At 39.5% G+C, this 17,604-nt stretch overlaps 1 protein-coding gene and 3 long non-coding RNA genes across 4 annotated transcripts in view; 2 read left to right on the plus strand and 2 right to left on the minus strand.

The window, feature by feature from the left end:
• LOC102677099 (CUGBP Elav-like family member 2) overlaps positions 1-17,604 on the minus strand; it is a 197,121-nt gene that overhangs the window by 154,328 nt on the left and 25,189 nt on the right. The window lies entirely within an intron of this gene.
• LOC116185379 overlaps positions 9,249-17,604 on the minus strand; it is a 17,365-nt gene continuing 9,009 nt past the window's right edge. The window contains exon 3 of the long non-coding RNA XR_004150220.1: positions 9,249-9,627. This is a non-coding gene — a long non-coding RNA (uncharacterized LOC116185379). The remainder of the gene's footprint in view (positions 9,628-17,604) is intronic.
• LOC116185380 lies at positions 13,275-13,880 on the plus strand. The gene is made up of 2 exons (XR_004150221.1): positions 13,275-13,424; positions 13,651-13,880. It is a non-coding gene; the product is annotated as an uncharacterized LOC116185380 (long non-coding RNA).
• LOC116185378 overlaps positions 14,307-17,604 on the plus strand; it is a 12,631-nt gene continuing 9,333 nt past the window's right edge. Inside the window, exon 1 of the long non-coding RNA XR_004150219.1 lies at positions 14,307-14,317. This is a non-coding gene — a long non-coding RNA (uncharacterized LOC116185378). The remainder of the gene's footprint in view (positions 14,318-17,604) is intronic.

Below are 17,604 nucleotides of genomic sequence, written 5' to 3' on the forward strand. Positions count from 1 at the left end.
ATTTAATTAAAAATTATTTTTTAATTAATAATTATTTTCTATTTCCCCCCTCCCTTACAAAATTCTAAATCGACTATTTTCTTTCCCCCTCCGCAAAGGGAATTCCATTTTATATTTATATTCTGTCTCACAAAAGAATTATCCCCTTTCAGTTCACCGATTTTATACCATCTCCTTCCAAATTTTCCCCAGAACCAACTAAACAATGAAACTCCCAATGAAAAGTTCATTCCCACCCGGTTAGTTGAGATGAAACGAGATTTCAAAAGAGAAAGAAAAAGAGAGAGAGAGAGAGAGAGAGACTGGCCACTATGCTCTTATACTTTCACAGAAAAGAGTGAGAGTGAGAAAAACGCGTGTGCGTATATGTGTGTTCGAAAGAAAAGAGCAGAGAATACCGGCAGAGAATTTTCAAGCACGACGTCGCAATTACATCGGATCAGAGAGGAATATTTCATCCACCTCCCCTTCGTTCGACGAAATCGAGAGGGAGGGACGCCCCCCTCCCCCCGCTCACCCCTATCCACCCTCCATTCCCCCCTGCTACGGATTATTAACGGGCAATTTGCCGCGTCTGCTGCTGACTGTATTGTCTCTCCATTCTCTGGCTTTCCGTCCTTCGGATGCCAAGCTCTCTCTCTCTCTCTCTCTTTTTCCACCCTCTTTTCTCTCCTTTGCCCCTCGCCCGTATTCGAATTCTGCTTCGACCCTCCGTCGTCTTTGCTCCCTCACTTTCACTCCTCCTCCTCCTCCACTCTTTCCTCAAATCTTCTTCTCGCGCTCCTTCCTCTTTTTCGTCGGCCGAATCCTTCAAAGTTCGTTAAGGGAAGCACGAGACGGGCCACGACGTTACTTAAAACCTGCTTGTCCAGAGGGGAATTGTCCCTCCTCTCTTTTCTTTTCTCCCCGCGTCACGAAATTCGTGTGCACGAGAGATTCTTGAGATAAATATATCGTTGCTCGATTAATGGACGCTTGATAATCTTGTATCGTGTTTTGATTCGTAATATAGGTAAAATATTATTGAATGATAAGTATTCGTAAATGGCAACTTTCGAAAAAATCATCAAAACAAAATTTGTTCGTATCTTAATGTTATATCGTGTTTTAATTCGTGAGGAATGTACACGAGTATACAAGGCAAAATGTGAGATTTGAGAAATAGGATATTCGAACACGAGTGGTGGATACAATTTTTCACTCAAGTCGCTGGCCATTTCGCGAAAAAATGGTAACTTTCGAAGAAATATACGAATATACGAGGCAAAATATTATTGAGAAATAGAGTAAACGAAGTATTCGGATATGAGTGATGGTATATGATAAATATTTGCATCTATTTTTTTTTTTTTTTTCTACTATATTCTTTCTGGAAGATTTTTCACCCAAGTTGCTGCCATTTCGCGAAGAAATGGCAACTTTCGAAGAAATCATCGCAAACTCGTACAACAAAATTTGTCCGCATCGGTGAACCTTAGGAAATATTTTTCTCGAAACGACAACGATTGTACGTCGAATGTTTGAAGTTTAAGATGCTCGCCAAAGTTTCCGTTGTATACCATATTTTCCCTTCGGTAACTTAAAAACTGCTAACCAAATGGAACAACTTCTATCTTATTACTCGATAATTTTAAAATTCTACAAATTGTCCTCTTTTACTGAGAAGGAATAATACAAACAAATTTTCAGAATTCCATTTAAAAAAAAATAAGAGAAGATTGCAACATAATTCATTAAAAAAAAAAAAAAAGAATACAAATAACACAAAGAACAAAATACCATTCAAACTATATAAATAACTTAACTATCCAGAAACTGTAACGCAGACGTTAGTTTTATCATATCTCCAACTATGGTCGTAGCGTTAATTGTCAGGCCGCATGGGGAAAGGCAGAATTCCTAAAGCGAAGCTGGGTCGGTGTATTTACGAGATATTTGCCGGGGTAATATCGGGCCTAGGAACCTTGGGTGATACACGCGTGCATGGTAAGCCTGAGAAAGGCGAGGAGGCAGCGCCACCACTTGCACACTGGCCGTGGTTCTAGCTGCGCCCAGTAAGCCAGTTAGGCGGGGTATTTAGGAGGGAATTTGGCGGTCCTGAAGTTGTACATTATACCGTCTAGCACGAGCGCCGAGCGGTTATACGTATACGGTCGTTCCCGTGGACCCCAAATCCACCGTCTTCCCCGCCCTGAAATTTGTGGCCCGGTAAATTTAATAAGTCGACAACCACCGTTGTCCTCCTACTCCCACAGGGACAGTGGACCTCTTACAATATCGCTCGATCAACAATTTATCATAACGGACGATTCACGTTCCCGTGTAACTTATGTGCGCATGCGCATGCGCATGCGCGTCGTATATACATATATATATATATATACATATAGCGTGCTATTTTTCATCAAATTATTAAAAGTTACTATTACTCGAACTCGAATTATTTTATATACAATATATACTGTCGTGCAAATAAAAATGAATCTAAAAATAAAAACTATAATATAATTTGAGAAATACTCTATAGAATATGTTCAATATTCTAAACTTGCTATGGATATAAGATACGTCGAAATAACAAACGTCGATAAGGATTTTTCAAGATTATTACTTGGAGAAACACGGGCCTGAAGATCTCGCGGCATCGCGATTGCGTATCGATTTAGCTACAAAGCAATATAGGGACCACCTCGTCCCATTGTCGTCAGAAACAAGTTCCTGGAGCGGTACTTATTTTCCCGCGCTCGAGTATCTTCCGTCTGCGAAACGTTTTCACCTCGTGAACACATTCCTTTACATATTTCATCGTATCATCCGCAAGGCCAGCGGCGAAATAAAAGCAATGACGAGGAACATGGAGGAGGGAGGAGAGGGAGGATGGGCGTCGAGACGAAGGGTCGAACGTTTACAAGCCGCGCTGAGAGATGGGAGGGAGGAAGAGAAAGAAGGGATGAAGGAGAGGGTAGGGTACCAAATACCAGCGAACCATTCTACAAAGTAAACAAGATGGAGGCTGCCACGGCTTATCCTCGTCTGAATGCAACAAGCTATTTCGAGTCGTCGTCCAACGCTTCTCTCTCACCCCTCCTTTCTCTACCCTCCTGGTGTCACCCCCTCGCACAGTTTCTCTTCCAAGCTCGTTGCTCCAGACAGGATGCACCGATGTCATCGCTACCCCCTTCTTCCCCTTCTCTCGCTGTTCCTCCTCGCTTCTTCTCCTCGACCGACAAGAGAAAAGCAATTCCGCCCGGCAAAGGGGGGAATGGTCGCCCGTTTGCGACCATCTTGCCTCGAATTTTGCGAGCGAACGGCCAGTTCGCTTGACGCGGTATTGTTTAATTTAGAGGAAAGGAAGATATTGGGACCGAGGAATCGTATAGCGGCCAAGATTGGAACGAAAGAGAAAGCAACCATTCAATGAAATTTATATAAGCCTATTTTAAAGAAATTGAAATTTAAAGGAATTCGGTGCACGTAAGAATTAATCGCTATTAATAAAAAATTATATCTTATACGAAAGAAATCGAAAATGAAATACTGCAAACACGTTTACAAAACTCTCAAATATTCAAATGTCAAAATAAGAGGGATTGTTTTTCTTTATATATTATATTGTTTTAATCTCTTCCCAATTTCGTACCATTTCTTCACCTAATTGTGAAGATTATTAGACTTGAAGAGATTTGTTATAATCGCGAAATCGAGAATAATTATCACTAAAAAAAAAAAGAAGAAAGAAAAAAAGTCGAGAAATAACGTTAAGTTTTATAATTCGTCAATATTGGAGAAAAAAAGTTGAAAACTTTTACCTTATCTTACCGCCTCGAATCTCGTCTAAAGACCAAGGGAATCTCTCGCGAGCATATCCGACAATTAAGGATTAAATTCGCGATATTCCCGCGTGAAACTCGACGCGTAACCGATACCAACCGATAACAATTGGCGGATCGATACCCGAACCCCTCTTTCATTATTCCCCCCACGTTCAGAGCGTGTGCCCATCTAACGATATCACGGGATCGTATCGCGCTTCGAAATCATTTATCGGCCGCCATTATTAAAACGAATCATTTTCGATCGATTCGTATAAAAATGATCGTCGTCCCTCCCGATTAAAAAAGGATCGGCGGATGAATCGGACATTGAAACGGAAAATTCAGAGAGCAGGAAGAAGGATTGTGAATCTTGGAGCATTATTATTACACGGCCGGCTGTTTATGCCGCGTTGCTTTCGCGATACTCGCGTATGCATGGAATTTTCCAACGCCGGGGTATTTCGACACCCTCCTCCGCGCTTCTTGTTTCCATCCCTCCTCACCCCTCGACACCCTCCACCATTCTTCTCGCCCCGTTCTATTTCTTCATTTCCGCCGCTATAACCGCCTCCCCTTCTTATTTATGTAACGCGAGCCCGATTATTCGGCCGCTCTAATCCACGAAAAGTCTGGGTTTAACGAGATTTTAAATTTAATCGATCCGCGTTTGGAAATCTTATTTATGGTGTTTTTTTTTGTTTCTTCTCGAACGAAGGATAAAGACGAATTTTAATTTTTCTTTCTAAAATTTTTCAAATGTCGAAATAAGAGGGATTCTTTTTCTTTATATATTATATTGTTTTAATTTTTGTGTGAAGATTATTAGACTTGAAGAGAATTTTTGAGGATTAATTTGAACGACCAACGTATTTATTTGTATCAAGTTTGAAAATAAATAGCAGTACGTTTCCTATCGGTACGTGGTCGAGAAAGTTCGCGAGGTTTTTTTCATGCGGTCATTTTACCACTCAGCGTCCAAATATTTTATCACTTTTTATTGCTTTTGCTATTTCGCTTGTTTTTATTACCTTTTATTTTACGAAAGTTTGTACTCGGCTTATCATTTCGGTTAAAAAAAAAAAAAAAAAAAACTCGCTGGAAAATGTCTGTTGCTAACATTGTTATTTGTGCATGTTTGCTTTATGAGTTCAAACTTGGAACAAAGCCTCGCGATACACGCTGCAACAATACAGAATTCTAAACTGATTGTATAAATAATCCTGCTAAATAAAAATACGGTTCAAAAAATTCAAAAATTAGGGAACGCGAGAGCTGGAGATGTTCCAGAAACATACAAGATTACAATGATTCGTGAAGAACGAGACAAATAATCTCGAAATATTCGTACAATAATACGTACGATATTTCTATTAATATTCCTTTTCGTATATAATTTACGAATAATGTAAAAGAGATAAATCTTGTAAAAAAAAAAAAAAAAAAAAAATAAAAACAATGTAGAAAGAGATTCAATAGACTATTTTAACCAAGAATCTGCTTTCAACGATCGAGAGGTGAAGAACGTATCCAGAGAAATAAAAGTGGTGGTAAAACAAGAGTGGGAACAAACAAGAAGGGGAAGAAAGTACACTTTAAAAACCAGACGAACATCCTCCATCCCATTTTCACCGACCCTCAAATCTATTCTTCACAAGCCCTTCTCTCGTCCGTCTTGCTTCCCCTTCTCCTTCCATCCACGAGGTTGAAGTTAACAACCCTTAAGGTTGCTCCGGGTAACCCAACTCCTTTGAGTAGAACACTCGTTTAATTACCGGGTTACTAAAAATCGTAACTGCATTCTTCCGTATTAATTCGCGTGCACTTCGTCCCTTTGTTAATTCAGAAAACGTTTACGAAGGAATAGAGCACGAATTATTTCTGGACCGTGGAATTTTAAATCAGAATAATTCTCGAATTTTTGGATGGATTCTTTCTTCGATTTTCGAAAAGAAATTCTTCGTTCTACCTTCTTTGAAAACAAAAAAAAATTTGTTTGTTCCTCGATACCGATGAACCGAACGAATTGAACATCGTAACAAACGTTGCAACGATTACCTTCTCAACAATGGTCGGCATCGATGAATCACGAATCTAGGCGAATCGAAACGAAAAGGAAGCAAGTATTTCCCCTTTTGAACCGTATCGCTCTGATTGCGGCCAATAAAGCGATTTCGATTTTCATCATGCATACCGGGTGTATGGATCGTGGTCGTTATTAGAACGGCGCAATCTCGATTAATGGAACGTTTACAAGCCATCTGCATGGAGATCGAAAAACATAACCGCGGTATGCGACGGCGTGTATGATTTATCGTTTCGCGTTTCATTTACCGTCGTTCGGTACATCTGATGCCAGTGATCGTTACAGGGTATTACGTTAACTCCTGACTTCTGATTCGCGCTTAACAGGCGCGACTGTGTGCCGCTTTGATTTCAACCACCCTTAACCACCCTCTCAGCCCCCCTTAGCCATCGCTCAGCCGTGTTCAATCCTTCAGAATTGCGATGATAAACGCGAATGCCTGGAATATGAATTATTTTCCCGATTCCCGGTTGCATTCAATATTGGTATTAATATTCAGTTACATTAATCTTTTTCTTGAACGAAATAATTACGAATAAAGTGGACAACCTGTTTAATATACGAATTATCGTCGAGATATGCGTATATACGATCGAAAAATTTAATGTCGAGATTATGCGTAACAAGTGAAAATGATAAGATTAAATAAAAATTGTCGATGATATATCAGACGTATTAAAAGTATGTAGAAAGAATTTTTCTTATCTAAGAGATTCAGAAAACATAAGAATTAAATTAATTCTATACAAATAGAAACTGTTCTAGCTTCATGCAAATATATTCGTTCGAGTATAACGTAATAAAATATTAAGTACTAAGAGTAAAGTTTCTCCGAGTTTACGTATCGTTTAACACGTTTTAATTACATTGAATATTATGGTAATTGGACGATCGTAGTTCGTGTCGAACAAACAATATCTCATTTTCAAAAAAGAAAAGAAGAGAAATCGTCCAACTGTAGCATTGTAAATGAAGTAATTATATATCTTAACCTAACTCGCTAAAGGAATAATATCGTATATTCATCATATACAAAAATCATTCAAAATATCATTCAAACTTTAATTAAGTAAATACCTGAGTCAATATTCAAACTTGAATTTCTCAAATACAGAAGAAAACACGTACTGTTACATTCTCGCCAAATTTTCAGCCAAATAATCATCACTCACGCAATCATCTCGCAGACACATTATATCACACGTTTCACACACTTGTTCGTAACAAGTAACACGGACGAAAGAATAAAAATAACAAGTGAGTATCAAAGTGAAGTTAAAACAGCTAGTTTAAAATAACGTCAACTCTAACGCGAATGATTTGTCGCTCGATTTCATTTACTCGTCACGTGAAATTCGTTACTGCTTTTTTTCCGCCATGATGCCACACGAAGCATCAGGTATGTCGCTAGCGTCGCGGCATCGTGGCGGTATGATTTATTTTCGACGCAGCTGGCGAGTTTGGCGTGACGAAACGCGCACGGCCATGCGGTACAGTAATTCGACGAGATTTTACAAGCACGTGGCGAGTTAACGAGGGAGTGCAGTTGACCCGAGTGTGACGGTATGAAGACGCGAGATTCACGGCAAATTACAAGAGGCCATAAACCGCGGGACAAAACTTTCTCGAAACTTGTCGTCGTCGTCGTCGTCGTCGTTGTCGTAGTATACGTGACAAATCTTACGTCAGTGCTACGTAACAGTGTTTATACGTATCCTGCCTTCACCGATGCTATATGCCTTGTATAAACATTTCACGCAAAACGACGAAGGTTAACGAGTTAGAACGAAGCCAGATTATCGAGGTAACTATTCGTTATGTTGGAACACTAGTGAACGCGCGTGATATTCGCACGTAAATATGCACGGTATATCGTATATACGGCGTAGTGTATCGTGTAATGGCGTTTAAAAATAGCGAGACGAATATCCGTCTAATGATGTACGGAATGTAACGGGATATTTAGTTATAATATAACGATATAGTTATAAATAGATTGTTTTATTTTATGTTGTGTTATAAAGATAGTAGTAATCATCGATGATTGAAAATGTTTGTGCAATAAGTACGAAATTGAATGGAATATTTGACGCACAAATAACTTTATATTCATACTCGGAGAACTGCGCAATAGGATATTAAAATAATTAAGTAACTTTGCCAATCGATCTTTACCGATCAATTATAATTAATTTTTAGTATCTTATTAATATTTTACTTTACAATTTCGTTTTATTTCTTTATATTAATATCGAGAGATGCATAACCTATAAATCGTATAATTTTTTAATATTGAAATCAATTCTTTGCGGAGAGATTAATTTTCCTAAAACATAGCAACTCTATTCATAGTTCACGAGAATATTAGAAAAGGTTCAAATAACAAATAAAAAAATAACTTTATCACTAAACCATATGAGTTACATTACAATCCAAATAATCCTAGAATTCGTAACACTTGTGCAAGCCATTCTTCACCATCTAAAAGTCACCAACAACCCTTCTATTTAAAACTCGTTTCAGTTGAAGCCCGTTTCGAATCTAAAATTACAAATGTGAGGCTACGTGCTACACGGATGCGAAAGGATAATGCGGTAACATTTTGCGGCGATGAGAGGGACTAACGAGTGGGGCCACGCGGACAAGCATCGTACAAGGATGAACAAGATGGAGAAAGACGAACACATCATGCACGGTAACCGGCACCGTGTGTGCAATGATAGTCCACGTTAACGACCGTCGAGAGTTACAAGGCTGCAAACTGGACGCCCGGCAGACGAGACTAGACGAAACGAGACCCGTTTGCCGGCCAACCTTAATTGCCGGCCAGGGATTTACAGCGGGTAAGTGGCGAGAATATAAATATTCCCGCGGGATAGCCTTAGCTAAGGGAATGCCTGCCTCGTCCAGAAGCCGTTTAGCGTTCCATTCTTCCTCCTCCCCCAACTCTTTAATCCTTCTTGGGATTTCTTCGCAACGTAACGCGAATTCTTGCGGCGCGTCGCGTTCTCCTCGGACCCCGTACAATCAAAAGGGATATGTGTACGTCGTTCCACATACGGGAAATGTTGTCCGCTCCTGTACACCGATCGCGTACACCGGATTTTTATACCGGCGTTCCTTTATCTAGAGAGAATGTGGTATTTCGCGAGATCACTTCTGCTTCTATTCAGAAATTTTTGCAGAAATATTTTTTAACAGAATGTCTGAATGGGCATATATATAGCATATATATTAGATAATTGTATTACATTGGGATATTTTTATACATTATTATAGAATGAAAATACATTTATGATATTCTAATAATTTTTATGTGAAACGTTACACGAACATGTTTCTTTTTCCATGATCTGCTTTATAACAATATAAAAAATACGAATGCAACGAGCTTAACATAGCAGCATGGATAAAAAGGAATTCATATTTCATTTCGAATAATGACAATTATTTTACCAACTTTAATTTCATGAAATACAAATATCTCGCTGGGAATTTGAAAATGCTTGCAAGCGATCCGAACCACACGGTTACGCGTATATCACTTTTTCCTGTTTTTCGCATAACTTTCGCATAAACAACAAATACGGACAAAAAAATCGGAATTAAAAAGTACCCTTTAGAACTCGAGCAGAAATAAAAAAAGAAGAGAAAGGGAGGAGAGAGAGAGAAAGGGATCTGAAACAGGGTGGAGGGGAAAAAAATGGAAAAAAATAAAAAATCCTTCCCCTGCATCGTGCACGAGGAACGCAAACAAGAAGTGGCGTTAGCGAAAACAGAATTTTTCCGCGCTTTCTATGCACCGATGACCGCTTCAAACGGAAGAGGGTGCAACACCACCACCACGCCAACTTCTACACGGGACAAATCGGCAAAGCGTCGTTCGCCTACGCTGTCGACATTGCTAAGCGAGAATCCCTATTAACCTGGCTCGAACATAAAGCGCTTAACTTCTCGCCGGCTCCATCCCGCTTCGACGCCTCTCCTCTCCTCTCCTCTTCTCTTCTCTTCTCCTCTTCTCTTCTCCTCTCAACCGTTCCTCGGTCCCGTGACTTTGTATAAATATACGATAAATTGCCAAGGAATTACGTATAAATATTTATGAGGGCGAGGAGGGCCCCCGTGAGAGGGTGTTACATCCTCTCGAGAGATAATTGAAACGAACGTTTCTGATGTAACGAAAGGGGAGTAACCGTTTTAACCCCTTTGTTCCTTACGCGTGTTTATACATTGAATTTTCACGTTTCCAGGCGACGGAAGTAGCATCCTCTATTAAACGGAGGATTTACTTTGAAAGCGATTCTAACGCTAGCCCGACAAAGTATCCGTACCCGTTTTGCTTTATTTTATCGACAGATTGTTTTACCCGACAAACGTTTCAACCCCGTGTAATTCGAAATCAAATGGAATCTGGATAGAAACTTTCTATTTCTATAGTTCCAAAAATGGAATTAGTGGGGAGAGGATAAGAGAGGGCCAAGTTTTATTTTGAAAAGCGATACGATATTCCTACTGCAATTTTTGTACCGAATAACACGAAATTAAAACTCCATAAACTTTGTTCAAATTGCGAACGCATTAACATTTAATGCAAATTTTACAACCAAAATTTGCCTCATTTTTCTCTCTCTCTCTCTCTATATATATATATATACATATACCGCATAAAACGTTTCCTATACATTATTCATACTTTACATGCACCACGTACACACCGACCACATTAACGTCACAGAACTCTACAATTTACGTGCCCACATCCTCTCCTCGATTCCTCCCCTCCCCCTCAAAAAAACCCCTTCCCTTCAACTCTCGAACGAGTGTACTTTCGTTCCGTTAACTTTGAGGAAAACCATAATAATAATAATAATAATAATAACAATAATAATAACGAAAAAGTAAGAAAGAAAGAAAGAAAGAAAGAAAGAAAAGAGAGATCAAAGCTGAAGATTACAATAATATACCTTGACCAGCCTCTGGCAATTGAGGGAGGGAAGAGGGGCTTGCTCCCTCCTCCCCCGAGAGACAACGAGATCGTATTTTAATAGGAGGTAAAATAGCCAAAGAAACGAGAGCCAATAAGCGAAAGAAGAGAAACGAAAGAAGGAGGGACGCTTTTAATTTCATCAGAGTAATTTACGCTGAACTTGAGTAGTGGAGCCGATTCTAATCCCCTGGTATTCGAATAGCCGAACAGCGCTAATTGAAACGTCTATTTCATAAGCTTTAGTTTCCTGGAGGAAAGAAAGATATAACTTTTCTTCTTTTCGTTACTTTATTTCACCCGCCTCGTGACAAGAAGAAGAACAGGAAGAAGAACACGAGAAAAGGGGAGGGAGGACGGGCCGAAAGATACGAATTAATTACTTCGATGTCTCCTTCGAAGCAGCTGCAACTTCGAATTCCCCCCGGGGAGAGTAGTTTATCTTGATTACCTTTAGTCCTTTAGACCTTAGCCACCCGGATTAAGAGGGATGATTGAGTGGTCCGCAAGGGTGGCGCGCGCGCGCGCGCGTTCACGAGCTTTTGATATTATATGAAAACATTCTGTCATAGTGATTCGCGGTCGAGTGTCGAGCGAAGATCAGGACGACAGGACAAGACAGGACAGGGAAATTAAATTTCTCTCAGGGAGATTCGACGATAGCAGGTAGCCTCCTCCTAGAGAATTTTTATAAGTCTTTTTTTTTTCCTTTCCCCTTCTTTCTTCTCCGCTTTTCCGCTTCTTTTGTTCGTTTGTCGTTGAGAGAGAGAAAGAGAGAGAGAGGGAGTGATTTCACGGGGATGGGTTGGCGCGGCCCTTGGTGCTGATTCTTCTTTGATCAACGGGTTCAAAGTTTCGTTAATTGAGAGTAATTTTCTCGTATTACCTGTGATTTTGATTAGAAGGGAAACGGAGAACGGATACCTCAATTTTTCCTCTTTTTCTTCTTTTTTTCGAAATTTCTTTGAATCTTGACGCGAATTAGGATTACTGTAATTGTTACGCTTCTTGTTTTTTTTTTTTTTTAAAGAATATATATATAGGTTTTTAGAAGATTTTAGAGTTAAAAATTTTGAATATTTCGAAAGAAGGAAAAATTTGTAATCTCTTTTCTATCTTAATTTCTATCTTAATTCTATAATTCTCTTTCATTCTCTCTCTCTCGAAAAAAAAAAAGAAATAGTTTAATCTTCGAGACGTTATCCGAAACGCTTTGGAAAAGGTCGTGTAACTAAAACAAACGAGATTTCTAACGTCTTGGCTCTGCGTAGTAGGAAAGTCAACAAAAACTACTTCCCCCGCGATTATCCAAGTTTTTACGCGATCCAGTCGATTTATTTCTTAGGAGCACTTTTCGATCGCAATTTATCACGATCTTCTTGACGTCGATGGAACTTCTGAAGAAATCTATCGAGTTCGTGCCTCGAACGTAACGGATGGTAATGAAGATCAAAGGTTCGCCACTGAGAAAACTGCCAACCAATTCTCAATTTACACGATCGAGAATTTCTTACAATTTCGAGGTAAAATTGTTTAAATTTGAACGGAACAATAAAGAATAGCAAAAATTTTGAATTCGATAGGAAGAGGATTTTCGTTTCGTTTTCGATTCTTTTAAGGAAAAAAAAAGAAAAAATAATTCTCATTTACTTACTCATAATGTATCTCGCCAATCTCTACATTAATTACACGATGTTTCCCGGACAAACTTACACAAGTTGATAACGTAACGTAATAATCGATGCTGATCGATCGAGTTTGGAAGGATTCATATCCGAAAGATCGACGTGTCACTTTGCCTCATCGATTTTCCAAGCAAAAACAATCTCAAACTATGTTGCCTTCGGCGTATCATCGATAATAACAGCGCGAGGCACGATGTTATCATAATTAGTTGATAAACTAGTACGAAAATTTATAGATCGTTCCAATCGAACCGAAAATTCGTATAAAATTTTTAAACGACATTTAAAACGAGAGAATGTAAAAATTAGAAAATTTAAATTAGTAATTCCAAGATGAGACAAAACAAGTAATATATTTTCAAGTTATATCAGATGCCTATCTAGAAAAATAACGTTTACTTGTTTATAACCTTTTTATGAGAATCTCAAATAAATTACATTCCAATAATCGCATCCCTCCTTACGAACAACACTCTTCCCTCAAAGTCAATAATAATCTCGCCAATCTCGAATTATAAAAATAACCTTCGAAAACGATCAAATAATCAAGAATTACCACGATCATCCGCGATATCTTCCTCAAAGAAAAGTTAACTCAATGAGCGAAGGATCCATCCCGGTTAAGAATTTTCTATGCGGCCACATAGGGATAAGGATGGTGATAAATTGCATTCCGAAAGTAGCCGGCTTCGCTGCTTACGCGAGAACGTCAAAACCAAGCCCACCATCAGTTCAAAAAAAGTTCAAACTAACGAAACCTCGAGCGTACATCGAGAAAAAACGCGCATACGCTCACGTATCGCACGTTCCATCCATCCATCCATCCATCCCGGTTACATTAACGAAACGAGACAGACGTTGCGAGTGAGCGAGTAAGAGAGACAGATATTGCGAGTGAGCGAGTGAGAGAGAGACAAACGTTGCGAGTGAGCGAGTTAGAGAGAAACAGATATTGCGAGTGAGCGAGTGAGAGAGAGACAGACGTTGCGAGTGAGCGAGTGAGAGAGAGACAGACGTTGCGAGTGAGCGAGTGAGAGAGACAGATATTGCGAGTGAGCGAGTGAGACAGACGTTGCGAGTGAGTGAGAGAGACGTTGCGCGATAACGCTGAGCGAGAGGGACACTCTTGGACGAGAAGAGAAGGAAGGAAAGAGAGAGAGAGAGAGATTTAACCAAGATTGAGTGGCCAGGCAAAAAGTTCGTTTCGCGGGGCTTAATGCTCGGCATTATGTCGGCTGATGGATGCCGCTCGTTAATTTTATAATTTCACCAACGCGTGTGTGCACCCCTGCCCGATTTCACGGGCGGAGGGAGAGGAAACTCTCTGGAGAAAAGGTTGGAGGGAGGGAGAGGGAGGAGAGAGTAGTCTGAGGATGATTGGCCGGTGGTGGAGGCCACCACCCCGGCGTTGGGTACTAATATAAGGCTAGGTAGGATATACTCTTACAAATTGTCCGCCTCCCATGCTCTTTCGCAGAAGGCCGCAGCAGAGGGGGATTTGTCTCCATTAAAGGGATTGAGGTTTTGTCGCTACTTTACTTCCGCTCTTTTCCACTGTTCCCAGACCTTCTTCTCTAACTCCTGTTACGCGGCCGTTCTTGCCCTTTGAAGTTTCTTTTTTTCTCTTTCTCTCTCTTTCTTTTTCTTTCTCCTTTCCTCCCCCTCTTTCGTCGCTTGTTCATTCATTAAATCCGTCCTAGTAGTAAAGTGGACCGACCGGTCGGTAAAGTAGAGAGGAGGAGGAAGGAGGGTGGTTTCTCGCCGGAGAGTAAGACGTCCCTTTGGAAATTTCTATTTTCGCCCGTACGCCCTAATTGCGTTCAACGCTTCCTCGAGTTTCCTCCTCCTTTCTTTTCCACGAGTTTTCCACGAGAAAGTTGAAAAGCTTCCTGGAGAATTTTCCTCGTGTAATTTTGTTGTCGCCGTCCGAATGTCCGCCGACCGGGGAAAGAAGGGATACCGACGCCCTACCTGAGAATTCTTGCAACGTTGGCGAGTAACGTTTCACAGGAATTCGAGGAGATCGGTTAATTAAAGTGGACGCCACGCGAGCAAGCGTGGGGAGAGAGAAAAAAGAGTATTTCGATTTTCTTCCACAAGATGGAAGAATGATCGAACGTTCGATAGCCCTCGGCTTGTGAATCTTAGAATAGGTTAGAATTCTCTTCCTTTTTTGTAATTGAATTCTCTTCCTCTTCCTCTTTCCCTTTTTTTTATTTGCAATTGATTAATTCGATTTGAGAAAAATAGTTCAGTTTTCTATCTATCTCTTTTCCAGTAGCGCTTTTATTGGTTACACAATTTTATATTCGCGATGATGGCACACGTACGCGCAAAGTTCTCCCCTGAAATACAATAGCCCGAGTTCGCCACGTTGCCATTTTCTATGCTACTCTATTTTCCCAGGGTGAGAGTAGCGTGCACCGTAATTTTTATACGAAATATCAGAAAGAAAGTTTCGCGAGGCGCGTTGAAATATTTTGTTGAATTTTGATATCGTTTTATTATCGCCAAAGGAAAGATAACCAGTTCTAATCGAGTGTCGTCTCAAATTAGCCGAAATGAATAAATATATAAATCGTAAAACAATCTGAAAAATAAATACAAGAGAAAACGAGAAATTGTTTGACGATGAAATTTCTCCAACGAATCGTGATCTAGTATCTAGTTTTTCATTCATCGTGGTGAGAGGAAAAAAAAAAAAAAAAAAAAAGGAAAAAAACCGTAAAAGGGAGAGTCTGACAAATCGAAACGATTCGTTATACCGCGCTCCACTTTGCAACCGTGTTCTGCCGTAGATTCAAAAAGAGATTTTATTGTCCGGAAGAAACTCGATGCGCGTCATAATGGAAGATAATATTGGGACTCGTTCCAAGTCATTGTAACTGATGGCCCATTGTGTATCGACGAGTGTTACCCGAGAACTCCATTCGGAATATGCATTTCTTTCCCGCCCGCGTGTCAACGTTCCACCGTTTCCGCTTCATTTCAGTGGCGCCACCGTTCGCATCTTCTGCCCGTTCCGTTCGGTTTCATTAAACTTTCCTTTCTTCCCCGATCGTTTTCCCCGTTCTATTTATTTTTTTTTTTACAAATATTTGAACATCTTCCACGAAAAATATATGCATACTTCCTTTCTAAAACTTCGAATTACACCAGAAAATGTAAACACTTTTGCTTATGATATATATAATGTATTATAAAAAATATCGGTTAACTGGAGATTCTTGAGCTAATTTTCCAACCAATATTTTCCTTTATATATATAATAATAAACTATATATATATAGTAATAATAACTATATATATATATAATAAAACTTTCGTTTCGTTATTATATATATGTATGTGTGTAAAAAATTTTCTATCGTTTTCCAGTTAAAGAAATAAAGAGATACAACAGATAAGTGTAATTTCGGCCTTATTTATATAAGGGAAGAACGAAACTCTGGGGACGGAGTGACGCGTTATCTTTCGAATTTTCATCGAAGAAAGTGTCTGGCGATTTTACTCGGGCGGGATCTCGCCCGTTAAACGGCGAAGACATTTATCAATGAAATTATGAAACTACTACAAGAAGATGCGTTCGCCTCGACGAGATTACGAGGATCAAGGCCCGTTTAGTCGCAACTCTCCACGACGAGACTTTAACTGGTTTTAGTCAAAGTGCCGTAATTCCCTGCGACGAAAACGTAACGAGTTCTCAGAAATGGGGACAATCCACCCCCATCCCCTACCTCCCCTCTCCCTTTTCCTTCGCGAGGCAAGAAACTCGTGAAAGTAAAAGTCTGAAATCCCGTACGCAACTTTAAATTAAGGCAGTTCGTTTTTACCGGCGGTCTCTTCAGATCGCGACCACTTTGACCATTCTTCCTTTCTTTTTTTTTTACTTTTTCTTTTTCAGTGAACAGAATCTTTGTAGTCTCCTCTTTTAGTCCCCTTAATCTTTTATCTCGTCTCGTCAGATATCTTTTTGTTTCTTGAACGAAAGGAATTTGTTTCGTTGACTCGCCTTGACAATTTTATGCAATAATTTCAGGGATCACGGAATTTTTATCCTATTTAACCCAATTAAATCTTCAGTTATGGATACAAACAAAATTACAAGTAATGTATAAAATTATGAGTAATGCGAAAAATAATATTCGTCATTCGAAGAAAAGAAAAAAAGTTGCCAAGAAAAACTTTATTTTCCTCTTTCGTTGCGCATTCCTTTCTTTCCTTTCTTTCAAACCATATTTCTTTATACTATTTTTACTACTATACATTCGCAATTCGCGAATCATATACAATTCTACGATAATTTCTCAGGAATCATCGGGAAATCTATTCATAGAAATTAAATCCACTCACGAAAATACGAACAAAATTAGAAAATAATAATAATATATATTTACAAATAACGAAATATATCACATAATTCCAGTTTTTCTGTATACGAACGTGTTCAGGGAGAAAAAATAATATATTCAAACATTTTCAGAGAAAAAATGCTGCGCCAACAGTACGAGAAACTTTATTTCCTCTTTCGTTGGAAGTCGCTCTCCCCCCCAAACTCTCCATATTTCTACACTTTATTTTATTCGACCACCGTTTCCAGCCACACCCCAGTGCAGTACACACACTCGAAATCACAGTTTACCGCATACCTGTTCACGGTTATACCAGCTATATAACGCTGGGCATCGCGATATATCTCCATCCGTATACATCTCCCCCCTCCCTTGTATTCGTCGTGTACCAAAAAACCACCCTCCCCTCCACTACATCGGCGACACGCTCATCCGCAACACGTAAACACGAGACATGCACCACCTCGGGAGACAATATCCGCAGACACCTACCATAACAGAATTGCAAATCGATGGGAAAGGTTTGCCAACCGCAACAGAGACGCTCGCAAAACATATTCATGAAACACGAAGGTTTTGCATCGGGCATCGGACAACGGGTTTCAATGCTAACATTTCTCTTTCCCTCTTCCTCCTCCTCGTGATTTATTAAGGTATTCACGATTGATAATTGATAATTTAATTT

Source organism: Apis dorsata, unplaced genomic scaffold (assembly GCF_000469605.1).
Source record: "Apis dorsata unplaced genomic scaffold, Apis dorsata 1.3 scaffold_168, whole genome shotgun sequence".
Classification (NCBI taxonomy): Eukaryota; Metazoa; Arthropoda; class Insecta; order Hymenoptera; family Apidae; genus Apis; species Apis dorsata.